Raw genomic sequence first — 13,943 nt, forward strand, 5'->3', positions numbered from 1 at the left:
TCTTCAACCTCTGCAAAATAGACTGCAAAGTAAAATAAATAGTCAGAAACTACGTGTTTAGAGCTACATAAAAAGACGGTAGGCCTACATAATGGATATTTTGACTTGATAAAGCATGAAACCCCCAGGTGTTATCACTTTAATCTATGATGCCATTAATCACAGATGTGCGTTCATGCTTTGGCAAGTTCAAATGTGAAAAAAAAGTTTAATAAAAAAAGAACCAAGGCTGTAAAACACTAAACTATTAAGTAATGTTGGTAAAACACCTCCAGGATACATATGTAATAATATACTGATAATACTTTTTTCTGCTGGTTGCCCCAAGGCACAACAACCTCCTTTGCAATACAGAGAGCATTGTGCTTAAATCCTCACTTGTTCTGAGTGTCAAAAAGTAATAATTTACCTATTGCGCTGGTGTTTCCCTGTAAGACTAAAATCATGTTAAGCATAATCTTTTACCGTGTTCAGCAGATGCCTAAAGTAATAAAAGCAATGCCTTTGATTGTGTTGTGCCCTCAACTCCCTGTTTGCCAGAGGAGCATGTGTTGAAGGCTTAGCACAGCAAAATAACTTCTTTGACGAAAGGCTGCTAATGGAGATAACATGGCAGAATACATTATGATGATATTAACCAAGACAACAATGAGTGACGTTGGCCGCTGGAGGGGTAACAGACTCCTAACATAATCACATTTCTCAACACAACACTTCAACAAGAGGACATAGTGTAGTTGCAGGGTCTGCAGGGAAAACAAATGACATTTTAATGAGTATAATAATGCATGTCTAATACTTACATTCTCAAAACAGGAGTGGATATGAATTTGTAATTGTATTTGGAAAATCCCACATGGTGTTTCTCCTCTACAGTACAATCTAAATTATACATATTGAATCTTACATGTTTCCTTGTATTGTGCCAATTCTGGTCTCACCTTTTGCCTCTCATCGCCTCACTGAGGGCTTTCAGGCCTCCTTGTAAAGAAAGAGCTCTCTGATGCCGGTTCTCCATCTTCTGGGAATGCTATACTGACATTAATGGCCCATTTAAGCTGGTGAATGCAATTTAATGCCGTTTCAAACAAAGTTATGTCAAGCTGTAATGGTAGTTAATGGTGTTGTTTGCTGAGTCACTGGAATAAGTTATCATCTAATTCCGAGGATTAAATGGCATCCACATGCTTTCCTTCAGTTGTTCCATGACTCAACAAGAACAAACAAATCACAGAACAGCGTGGATTGTCAGCATTTTTAACAACCAGTGGGTGGAGCAGGCTTCTTGTGACAGTAGAATAATTATGTTTATGCGTTTTTCCCAGCTGTACAATTCATTTTCTGTTATCGATGTATCACAAAATATTTTATAGATTAATTATTTGGTCTTAAAAAAATAGGGAAACATGTCAATTCTATTTTCTCTTTTTGCATAGAAAAGTAATTGATAGATAATTACAATTGTTTTACATTTTTTCATCATGACTTCATGGTTAGTGGAACATTCTTGGAATCTGTAACCTAACAATATAAAAATAATAAACAAACTTTATAGTTTCTGCAGACAATTAAGCTCAACTCTTTTGCTTTATGTGTCATTGCATGAGATTAAATTAATTTATGATGTTTGACTTGAATTACTCCCATGATGATATCTTATAATGAGCTATTTCTCATGGGAACCAGTGTAAATAAAGATTTTTAAATAAAGCCAGCACTCTATTGATTATAAATATTACACAGCTGTTTTTTTGATTGGATAGGAAACAAAGATTAGACTGGGAAAGAAAAAGAGGCGGAGAGATGACTGTTTGAATTTTAGTTACATTTCTAACAACCACTGCCGTTTTAACCTTAAAGCGAGCAGTACCATTAACACATAGTCATGTAACTTACAACTTTTAGAATAAAGTGAACCTGAGTTCCATTACAGAAGCCTTAGTAGTTTTTGTTTCACTTCAACAGTTGACATAAGCAAGATCATCAATCACAAGTCACAGCCTGATCCAGAATCTACTTGTTACTTGTCAAAGCCCTCCAGCTGTGTTTCACATTTCAGTGATCTGTTGTGAGGTGTTTCTCGACCTGGAGGACAGGTTTCCTCAGGTTGTATCACCTGTCTGACAAAGATGAAGTTAAAGAAAAAGGAATTTGTTGACAAAACAAAAACATATATTGACTTTTTCCAGACATCTCTGTCATCATAATAACCGTTTTATCCATTTACATTTTGTACACAACCTCACCTTCTTATACTTTTTTCAAATTTTCAGGATGAATATCGGTTTCTATGTGCCATCTCATTATCACTATCATCAGTACTGCTATTACCTTGCTTTGGGAGTGGTCACTTCATCGTAAAGGCAGTTATTTTATGAAATAAGAGTAATTACAAAGGGCAGTTTCTTGTGCGCAATGATGGCTGAGGAAGTCTGCTGTCTGCCTTTTCTCGTACTTTAAGTAACTCCCTTCCTCTGCCTCCCCTGGCAGCTCCACACTCTGAGACTGGATTGACTGGAGAGATTAGGCAGCCTCCGGACATCGCACTGTCAGCAACAACAAGGCAAGTGCAAGACTGTTCAGTACATCTAACATTTACACTGTGCTCACTAGATACAGGCCACAGTTAAGACAAGTCTTTGTCCCACTGACACACACACACAGATATTTGCTCGTGTATGTACTGTACATGTATGCAGCGATGTGTGAAAAGCCTCTGAACCAGCACCCAGACCATAAAACTGTAAGACGCCTCAGGAGGAAAATCTAAATGCAAAAATCAATAGTGAGCTCTTTGTCATGTTTGCATAGCATGCTGCATTAATTTTCACAATAAGCAGTCAGAAGCGCTTGGCAACAAGAACAGAACACTGAATAATACAATTCAGCGGTATTGATTTTAAAGAACGCTGCACGTCATAAAAGACTTCATGTTAATTTGCTCTGGGATGTGTTTGAAAGGGCTTTACGTTATTTGCAGAGTTAATTAACTGACTGTTAGGAGGCGTCTTAACCTGATACTGTTCCACAGATGGGGAAACTAGCAAAAATATGTTTTGTTGTTTTGTTGAGGGACATTTTAAGCAGTGCATATTAATATGTTGATAAACACAGTTGTGGTGTTTCTTGATTTTGTTGCTAACCTCCCATGAAGAACAGCAGCAACAGTCGTTTCACCAAACCACCAAAAACATTTCTTTATGTTCATGTTACATTTTCTGGCTTTGTCAATAATGGTCTCCTAACCTGAAAGAAGAAGTTATTTTAACCCAAACCATGATCTTTCGCTTAAGTTAACCTTGGTGTTGTACTTGGTTAATTTATTCGTCATTTCTTGGAGTTGTTGTTTTAGTGCATAGATGAACATAATCATAAATATTTCACCAATTATGAATTGAGCAACATCAAGAATGTAAAACATTCCTAGAATAAGAACAAGGAGTGCAGGTATTAAGGAGACAGTAGAGTTTTACTTTCTGGTTTCCTCCATCTTTTAGGAAGGACCATTTTAATATCCTTTTGATCATGCCTGTAACAATTAAAATACAAGACGGACAATAATACTGAAGAGAGTCAGGTCACTAATGCTCATTTGTGTCTGTACATTTCTCAGTTAAACAAATCACTCCCCAAACCTTGGAGAAAAACAGTGAAAAAAAGAAGCTCTCAATCCTCCCAACTCTTTATCAGTCAGGCAGCACCTGTCTGGACCTGACCTGATTACCGAGAAAGTAGGTCTGAATTTAACCCTCATTGTTGTCTCACATGAAAGGACACAGCTGGAAATCAGCCCCTCACTCTTCACTGTGCAGGTTTGGTGCAGTTAAAAAGGTCATGTGAGCATGTGTAGGGTCCTGTATGTTCTGCTTTTTTTTAGATTTGTCATGTGGGCAGTTTTATGAATTTCAGTGGCCATTTTGATCCGGTCTCAGTTCTTTCGAGGGCCAATTGTGGCTCAGGAATTGGCTCTAGTTAGTGTAGGGTCCTCAAAAGGATAGAAAATACAAATGCTTCTATTATGATCTTGGTTTAATCAACTATCCATCCATGCAGCTATGACCAAACGTATTGATCTCTACCAGAAAATGCAGTTTTACACATTTGCTTGGTTGAATGGTGCAGTTGAAAGACATGCACAAGATTGGCCACTTATCTATAGATTACTGCAATAAAACAAGTGCTGCTGTCGGATCCACATTGATTGGGGTAATAATGACCTCGCTTGCGATCATTGATTGCAGATAAACATACCAGTTTAAAATGAAAACTGAAATGAGTTATAAGTAAAAGCATCCTCTTTTTCTGTGAGCTAAGGCTGTCAGTGCTCCCTTGGCATGATTCAATGGAGGCTTGTTTTCACCGAAGGAGCAGCATTCATCTTATGTAATGATTGATTTCTAGTGAAGGGAGCGCTTGATTTGAATGGAGCGCAGTGAACCTGGGACGGGAAACCCCTGTGGAGCTGTCTGTCAGGCCCTATGTGGCCCCTGCATATAGCACATTGATCAGAGCGGTTCGATCCCGAGCATAATGGATGTGAGAACACACCTCACTGCTGAGGCTTATTAGGTCTCTTTATTGGTAGTCTGGGGAGCTGACGTGTCAGAGTTACAGTCAGTGCAGAGAATCCGTCCTAAATGTACATGCATATCATTAAAGCCTCAGCCATTTCACTGGAGGTTTACTATCAGTGTGTGGCCTCTTGGATTAGTGCAGACTAGTGAAATATGCACCGTGTTCCTGAAAGGACAAAAGCAATCTGCACAATCAATAAATCCTTCAATATGTCCTGCCATGTTATTGCTATACCTCTAGGGACGGCTGTGTCTGTCTGTCTGTTGATTTACAACTACGATCCAGGCTGAAATATCATTCTCTACAATTAGGGCTGGGCAGTATGATTTTATGATTGAATAGGGGACTCCTTTCACTGCACACAGCTCGAGCGCCCTTCGCCACTTTTTCAACGGTATTGCGGTATATGAAAAAGTATGGTATAAAGTTCACGGTATTCGGTAATAAAGGGTATACCGCCCAGCACTATCTACAACTTAGATTAGTTTAAAAATGTAAAAGACATTTATGTTCTTCTTTGATGGATCTCAATGACTTTATTCAAGTGCCACCAGCAGGTTGACATTTTTCAGTTTGGATTGCAAGAGGTCAGAAAAGGAAGCCACATTTACACTTTAGTATGATTTTAAAGTATAAACAGACAACTATTGATCTTTTTTTCACCCTTTGTGTTACCAATTGATAATATTGGACAATTGAGTCTCTTGACATATTCAAAGAGCTACCAACAACACAGGACACACTGCATTTTGTTTTCCACAGTTGTTTGTTTGTTCCACTGTCTCTGCTACTACTACTCTGGATAGTGACTGCAAAGAACTCACATTGATACTCTTTGTTACCTTGGGATAGCTGCTCACTTTACTGGAAGATCGTGGCCGGTGACAGACAGAATTACGTATTGAATGCGTGGCTTATCAATATTCACCAAGTTGGCATCATTATTCTGTGGCCATCACATCATGCAATCAACATTACTTCAATGAGTTTAAGCAGACAACGTGTCTATTGGCCCTTATCAAGGCAGCCATCTAACATGTCATTGCAGGGTAAACACAGGTGTAATTAAAAACATAAATTATAGCCCTAATCCATTAAGAATGGCCAGGGCCCTGCTATGGTTGATGCTGTTTCACCCGAATGGCTGTGACACACTAAATACTTAGAATGGGACCATAATTAGTTTTACAAAAAAACACCTGTGTATACCCTGCAGTGACATGTCAAAATGACAGCTGTGAAAAGAGCCTATCGTCACTTGAAATGATCACATTTCATGGCCACATAGCACAATACTGTACTTGTTTCTATCTATTTTCATTGGCTGTAAGAGACCACTCTACCATGACATTGTCTAGTCCTTGAATGCCAATGACAAGACTCACGTAATGATTAATTGGGAGATTGCACAATAATAATGTCTATCCCTTTTATTATCGCAGCATAGTAATTAAATGGCCACACCCTATGTGAATATCTTAACTTTCTTTATATGTTTATTTTATCCAGAATTCTGTATATTCATCGCTCTCCTAAATAATATTGGTATCATTCAAGTTTTGTCTCTGAATACTTATTTACTGTAATTACTCACTAGAGCTCCTTGAAGTAATTAAAAATGAGACGGTAACTGTAAACCTTTTAATATGGATCAGTAACCATGCATGGCCACAGTGACTGACAGCCTTACAGATAACCTACTGTACTAAAGGTAATCTAATGAGTGTCTCCTTACAATGATAACCTAATGCTCAGCCTCAGAGTATACACACACTGCACACTAAGCTGCTCAGGAGCTGAATATGGTAGACATACATATATGAGGCTTGTGGAAAAAGCAAGACATGTTTCATTTTGTGTGTTTTAGCTAGGGAAAATGTGATTACAGTGTGGGCCAAATGTGGTTCAGAAAAGTGTTCAGTTATGATCCAAACAAGAGCGGAAATATATCAGTTGGAGGAAAATATGTCATAACATTTGACCGTGCATCTATGTCTCTCTCTCTCTGTTCACCTGTCAGGAAGTCAGATTTCTATCTGTATCTCTACCTCTCTTTCCTGGCTTTATTATTCGGGATGTAGCAGCTGGTTTGGGGACGCTACGCTCTGCATCTTTAGCGGATTACTGCGAGATGAGAAATACTCCTTTTGATATGGAAATTCAACATCCCCAACAAACATAACTGCTTATCTCTGACAAAGTGTAGCAGGAACAGTGTGTGCACTATGTTAATAGCTTAGGTCAAAAGCTATAGCCACCATGTAAGACAAGCCAAGTATGTCAAAAGATACATAAAGCTCAAAGTAGTGGTACTATTTAGTGGCTCATAACTAAGGGCCTAAGATATTCTAAAAAATTATATTTGAAAACATTAAAAAAAAAACATTTTTCATTAGTTTTACCAAAATAACTTGATTTAATTGTATATAAAATAAAATTTCCAAAGAAATAAATCCTTCGAATCTGCCTGTTCAATTTCTGTTGGAATGTGAAGGGTTAAATGCCGTCTCTGCGAGTTATGTGAAGACGGGAGAGCTTGTTGGTCCCTCTGTACAGAGAGTAATGTCAAATGACAGTACAATTGACCAATCATATCTTCCCTCTAAATGGGTGGGCTTTATTTTCGTGGACTTTATGACAAGTTCCGCCCGCTGTGAGGTTTATGCATGTGTGTTATATAGTGGTGCAGTGACGCATCCTAAAACCCGGAAGTAAGCTGCGCTCGGGTTCCCTCGACAAAAAAGCAATGGGATTTCTCCATAGGATTTTGGAAAATAGCTCGAAATAAGGTCTGTGGAAAACGAAGCTGTTAGATAAATGCACGTTTTGTTCAGCCGGATAATATCCACATGTCTACCCTACTTTTATAATTTTCGAATCATAAATCTAATCGATAGATTCATGATCGATAGATTTATGATTAGCATAAGTTCGTTCATGATGGCTCATGTCAGTGATAGTGATTACATCGTTGCGAAATTATTAACCGAGTCATTTTCAAGATTGAGTTACAATGATACATTGGAGTGGCAAAGGATCAGCTGCATGACCAAGTACTTCATCCAAAAGGACAGGAGGATGGACTTTGTGTTTAAGTGATTTGATCATCAAATGTAGGCCTAAGTCATTTTCAATGTGGGCCGCCGTGCCGACGTAATTCATTTTTAATTGTTACTTGGCTGTGGGTGCCCTGTCATGATAGGTGTTTTTATAAATGGTGTTGTTCTGTGTGGTAGAGGGTCGCTGTCATTGATGCGTTTTGCACCCCGGGCCGTTGTTTTGATATTCCGCTGAAATATACGCTGTGACGTGATAACTCTTCTTTTTTTTTTCGAGGGAAGGGGGTGGGTCAGAGGGCCTAGGTATAAAAGTCACGGCTCGCCACTGATATTTACACAATAAAAACATTACATTAACAAATTACACTTTTGCTTTCTGGGGAGTCCTTTTGCTCCGGGTTAGGAGGGTACTAAATTAGACAAAAAAAAAAAAAGTATTCACTATAAATTCTTACAGAGAAAATTTAGGACGGGACAACCAAGAAACAGAGTAGTTATTCACAGATGTAACGTTCTGTAGCAAGACGCAGGCACTTTACTTGGGTCTTGAGGAGCTGCAGTGTTTATTTATGGAGCCACTGAAATCTACTCTGTCCATTTACTACCACTTGACAAGTTTACTGTTCATTTCTTCTCTGCTCCGAGCGCATCCACAGTATCTGTCTCTGTAGGAGTGTTAGTATGTGTGTGCGTCTATTGAGTTTTGTTTGGAGTTTGGTGAACTTTGACTCTTACTTAAAAGGTATAATGTTCTACAGCAGGGGTGTCCAAACTACGGCCCGGGGGCCAAATGCGGCTAGACGTATACACTTTCTGTTTCCCCTTATTATAATCAATCTGAGGCTTCTGTTTTAAGGAATGAGCTAAACACTTTTTGTAATAAAAAGTAAATGGAGAGCATAATTTACCTGCATTTGATTGATTTTGCTAACTTGTCATTTCACTTATGAGGCAATATACCTCACATTTGTTAACGACCTTCAAATGTGTAGCTCAATATGATCACACTAACCTTGCTAAATGTGTCTTTTTGTTCTGTGTTTTCCCTCTCCGCCTTAGTGGAAGACATGTGGTCTGACAGTTTTCCCTGCTACTGCCAACATTTTAGCAGCGTTTGGCAGGTGGATAGCACCAAAGAAGAAAAGTCCTTAATAAACAAACATTTTAAAAGCTTGAATTGCCAATTTATGACATAGGCTTACACCCTTTAAATATGATAACACCTTATCTCTTAATACAAAGATAATCATTGTTGCACATTTTGTGTACATAAAGACTATACAAGTCTTTTTATTCTTTAACCAGTTGGTGTGTTGCAATAGCAATTGACTTTAACATAAAACAATTGTATTTTAATGAGAAACTAAGCAGATTTATTCAAGAGTGGCAGTAATATGTTGCCATAAACTGAGATAACCAGATGTTGAATGTTTTATGTTCTGTATGAGCTTCTGGCTGATGGAGCTCCCTCCTGGCACAATCAATGATAACCGCCGCTGGCACCAAGTCGGAGTTACCACACCCTGAAACACACACAGAAACACACACACACTTTCACACACATAACACACACACAAACGTGCAAAGCTTAACTTTAGCTGTAAGCACCCACAACATGAAACATGTGCACACATCCCCATCAGCCATACTGTACATGCAACACTCTCTGTCACAGGAAATGGAGTGAGGCTGCAGATTAATGTGTACGGCGGTGTGTAATCCTTCTCTGCTCTCACTCTGAAGACTTGGTGATGTTGGGAAGGGAAGGTTACGAAGGGGAGGATGATGGTCCTGAGTGGAGGACATCATATGTCACTGGAGGTGCTAAAGCTGGTAATCTGTCGTGAGCTTTCACTTAGGGAGACACCTTTGGCAGCTTCGGTAATATATTTTGACTGAACGTCAGCAGGAATGCGTGAATCACAATATTTTTTTCTTTCCTCTAACATATTTACTCAATAATTTAGTTGCCGCCAAGTACAATTTATGGCATTTATAGATCTGTGGTACAGCTCCTCTCTCCTCTCTTATGGTGACCTGTAATTACTGTGCAAGTGCAATTACAATTGACTTCTATTATAAGCACATTTAGCATCACCTGTAAATGGCAATTGTCATGTAAATGCCTGATTGTTTTAACTGCACCAAGGTTCGAATTACCATAAACAAAACCTTAATAACACCAGTTTAACTAGTTTGATTATTGCATGTGTTCAGTCAGATTTCATTCAGTGGTTTGAAGTTGTGAATATGCCAGAAAGACTGCAGAGTAACTGAAGCAGAACAGTGTTTATGTTCACAAACGGCAGCAAAGCCAGTGGTGATGGGAAAGTAAACTCTTTTGTAAATGTAAATTCATCACGCTCTCTCCATCTTCCTTCTCTAATGAATAGTTTCCTGTTTGCTTCCCGACAAGCTTGCAAACATTTACCCAGTGATTACATGGAAATAGTCCAATTTGCACATTAGTTTTTTTATTCTGATTGTCTCTCTGGCAAGGGTTTTGTTGAAAAAGAAATTAAGAGCTTGATGGATCTCGCCTATTTAAGTAGCGGAACGATTAATACATATTTCAGCAAGTTAATTTTTTTTATGTGGCATTCTTGATGTCATTTTGAAAATGTCCTGCCAGTAGTTTAAGGATTCTTGGCTTACAGAGTTATTTCTTTCAACGATTGATTATACAAAACATAATATTGCGATTCTCAAATGTTTTGATATTTTCTAATATCGCATAAATTAGCTAAATTAGTCAATGACACATACCGTAACACATATTTCACGTAATAATCCCTCTAATTGTGTTATCAAAGGAACATTTTACACTTAAAAAAAATGAACTTGTCAGTGCTCTCTGCTGGACCAGCTATGTAACAACTCTTTCTATAAATAAAACATTCTTCTCGCAGACATATATGTTGATTACGATAGAGGGATATCTTTGATAAGCAAATATCAGCTGATATATTAGCCTGTGCGATAAAACAGTTTAAGTCTTGTTGTCACTTTCCAAATCATTCAAAGCCAGCTGCAGGTTTTTAAGTGTGTTTCTAATTAAAATAAAGAAAAAAAAATTCAGGTGTTCTTTGTGTGAATTTGACACCTGGAGTGTTTTGGCAGTCAGTGGGGGCGTGATACAGATGCTTGCAGTACCAAGCTATTAATAGTTGCCAAGTGTGTATTTGCGTGTGTTGTGCCTGTGTATGTGTTTGATACCGCTCAGCACTTGCCAAAAATGTTTGCTATTTTCTCGAGAGTTTGTCTTTGTTGTACATTCAGGTTTAAGGTTGTGACATTATTGCTTCAGGATAAGCCACACAATTTGATTAAAGTTTTAAAATATCAAAATAGATATTTAAGTTTAATCAGACATGTATTGCACTGGTCCTCACCTATGCGCAAGTATCTTGCCCAACAGTGACATTGAGTTAATAATAGTAGTAGTAGTTGTTCTTGATGGAATATTAAAACATTACCTGGAGATTGAAAAATAATGTTGATGAATCATCCTAATTTTCAAATCAAATCAAATCAAATCAAATCAAGTTTTATTTATATAGCACATTTTTAAACGATTTTTGGTCGAGCCAAAGTGCTGTACATATAATAAAAATACCCTACAGTAAAGACACTTTACAGCAAATACAACAGCACAGTTTGTGCAGAATATCAGTATGAGAAAACGACACCCTCTGTCCTTAGACCCTCACATCGTACAAGGAAAAACTTCCGGAGAAAGACCCACAGTTTAAAGGGAAAAATGGGAGAAACCTCAGGGAGAGCAACAGAGGAGGGATCCCTCTCCCAGGACGGACAGAAGTGCAATAGATGCCGTGTGTAAAATTTTGAGTCAGCTTGTACATGTATGGACAAGGCTTTCGGCCCCTAATCGATCTGATGTTTTGTCTGTCTGACTTTTGTTTTGTTATGTTTGTTTTTGCTATATTACTTGTAAAGCGACCTTGGGTCCCTTGAAAGGCGCTATATAAATGCAAGCTCTTATTATTATTATTATTATTATTATTATTATGGACCCCAAAAAACACCTACTCAACTGTCATCTTCTTCCTCCATTTCCTCCCAGTCCAATTCACCAAATAGTCCCCTACAACTGAGCTTTTAGCCTAGTAAAATGTAGGCAGGGGAGAGGGAGTTTAAGGGTGTTTAAAGCGCTATTGGCTTATGTAAACACCAATCAATAACCACAGAGTCCCTCCAAAGCTCACTGTTTTTAGAGAGGAACATAAATATGCACGATCAATTAGCATTCTGCTAGCTGTTTCGTTGAATCTTTAAGTTGAAAATGTTTTAAGTTCCTTGTGTCCAGATACTGTCCGTCATCTCTTTGTTTTGATGCCAAGACCTAAGTGACATCCAACAGCATGGTGGTGATGGCATACAGCTTGTCGGGGGGGGCTTAACAGCTATATCCCCCCCAGAATAAAGAACCTGTTGTTCAGAGAAATCACAGCGATCCCTGTCTCTCTGTGCCTCTGTCTGCTCCTCACTTGTTCTTTCATCCTCTCCCTGGTTTCACTGATATCACATTGTTTTCTCGCCCTCGCTACCTCACGCCTGCTCCCCATCACCCACTGTCATTTTTCCTCTCCTGTCTGTTTCTCACCCCTCCTTTCTCTGATCTCTCCCTATGTGTCACCCAGGGCTTTTTGTTCCCATTTTCTCCCTTTCTCCCTGATCCACTCCCTCCTGCCTCATTAGCTAGATGTGTCATTGGTGGAGAGCTGTAGCTTGTTGTAGCTGAAAAGGCGTGGTCTTTCTGTCTTTTCAAAGTGTCTCTGTGTCTGTTGAGGCTCCATTCAGACATTTTATTGGTTGGATGTTGTTTGGATTTCCACCTTGTGTTCATGTCTCCTTCTCTTCTTCACTCTACGCCTGCCACACACACTCTTACACACACACCTCAATCAACCCAGTCGGACAGCCAGTGCCGGGCGCAGTTCTGTTCCAGTTTCCAGTAAGCTGATCCTGCTGGCAGAGGCTACTGGGGAGACTTCCTTTTCTGGAGGGACCTGATGCATCGTGTTAATGATCCTCTCTCTCTCTCTCTCTCCACCCTTCTCTTCCTCCCTCTCTCTTTTTCCCTCACTCTATGTGTCTCTGCTGGAGAGTCTCCTTTCATATCACAACGTCTGAGCTGGGAGCAACCGCAGAAATCTTCCAGCGGGCAGAGTGAGGCGACTGTGTGGATCACGCCCCCCTCTCCTGTGTCAGCCTTACGCTCTTTCACTAACACCATTAACACCATTTCACACCCATTGTCTCTGTCCCTTCTTTCTCTCTTTTCTCACTGTCTCCTTTTGTTGTGCCATTTTCTGGTGCGTCTTTGTCTCTTTCTCTTTTTGTAGAGTGTCTCCAGTCTTCATCCTCAGGTAGGCAGCGCCAAAAGCAGCCGGGAAAACACTCCTTCAGTCTACCTCTCTCTCTGTAATGTTGTATTCCTTCCTTTTGTCATACAAATCAACATCCTCCTCCTCCTCATCTTCATCCTCCGCCTCTATCTCTCTACTCTCCTCCTGCCTCCACACCCTGCCTCTTAGCGCGCTGGAGAGAGTCGCCAATTGCGCACGGCAAAGGCAGCAAGTGGGAGTGGACCTCGGCGTGCGTGCCTGCAAGTGTGTGTGTGTACGAGTGAGTGTCTGTCTGTGAACGTGGAGAGGAAGAGAAGAAGAGGAGGAGGGAGTGAGCATCAGCACAGTCTTCCCAGTCTCTACTCTCTTCACGCGCACTCCCACTCTGCATGGAACAATCCTTCCTTCACTGCTTCTAAATGGACATTTCTGTGGCAATGTTTCTCCAGTGAAGACAGCAGCTGCTTGCCGCTCCCCTCCACAAGCTCCTACATGCTGGATTTAAAAAACAAAGTGAGGAGAGGAACAGGGGGAGATCTCTGAACATGAGTGAGGAAGCTAAGGAGAAAGCAGGCAGCGGAAAAGCAGCCCATCGCAAGAAGAAAGGCAAAAAGGTAGGAGAGAGAAAGAGCTGTGTTTGTCTTAGGGCGCTTGGTTTTGCTCAGTTGTTGCTCAGGGTCAACAAAATATGTTTTTTTTTTTTTTTTGGTAGGGGAAATAAGGTTGTCGGGTGAGGTGTGAATAATGGGTGAGGTTGATGAGCCCATGACAAAGTGACTGAAGGCGTGTTTGGTGATGTTGTTTTTAACATGGCTTTTCTTACTTCATCATTCATTCTGATCACTCAGATATGCAAGATTGAGTGGGTTTGTGTTATATAAGAGACTATTTATTTAAAGTACAGCCTGTACACCTGGTTGTTTTCCTCTTAATAGTACTC

The sequence above is a fragment of the Trematomus bernacchii genome, unplaced genomic scaffold (assembly GCF_902827165.1).
Source record: "Trematomus bernacchii unplaced genomic scaffold, fTreBer1.1, whole genome shotgun sequence".
NCBI classification, from domain to species: domain Eukaryota; kingdom Metazoa; phylum Chordata; class Actinopteri; order Perciformes; family Nototheniidae; genus Trematomus; species Trematomus bernacchii.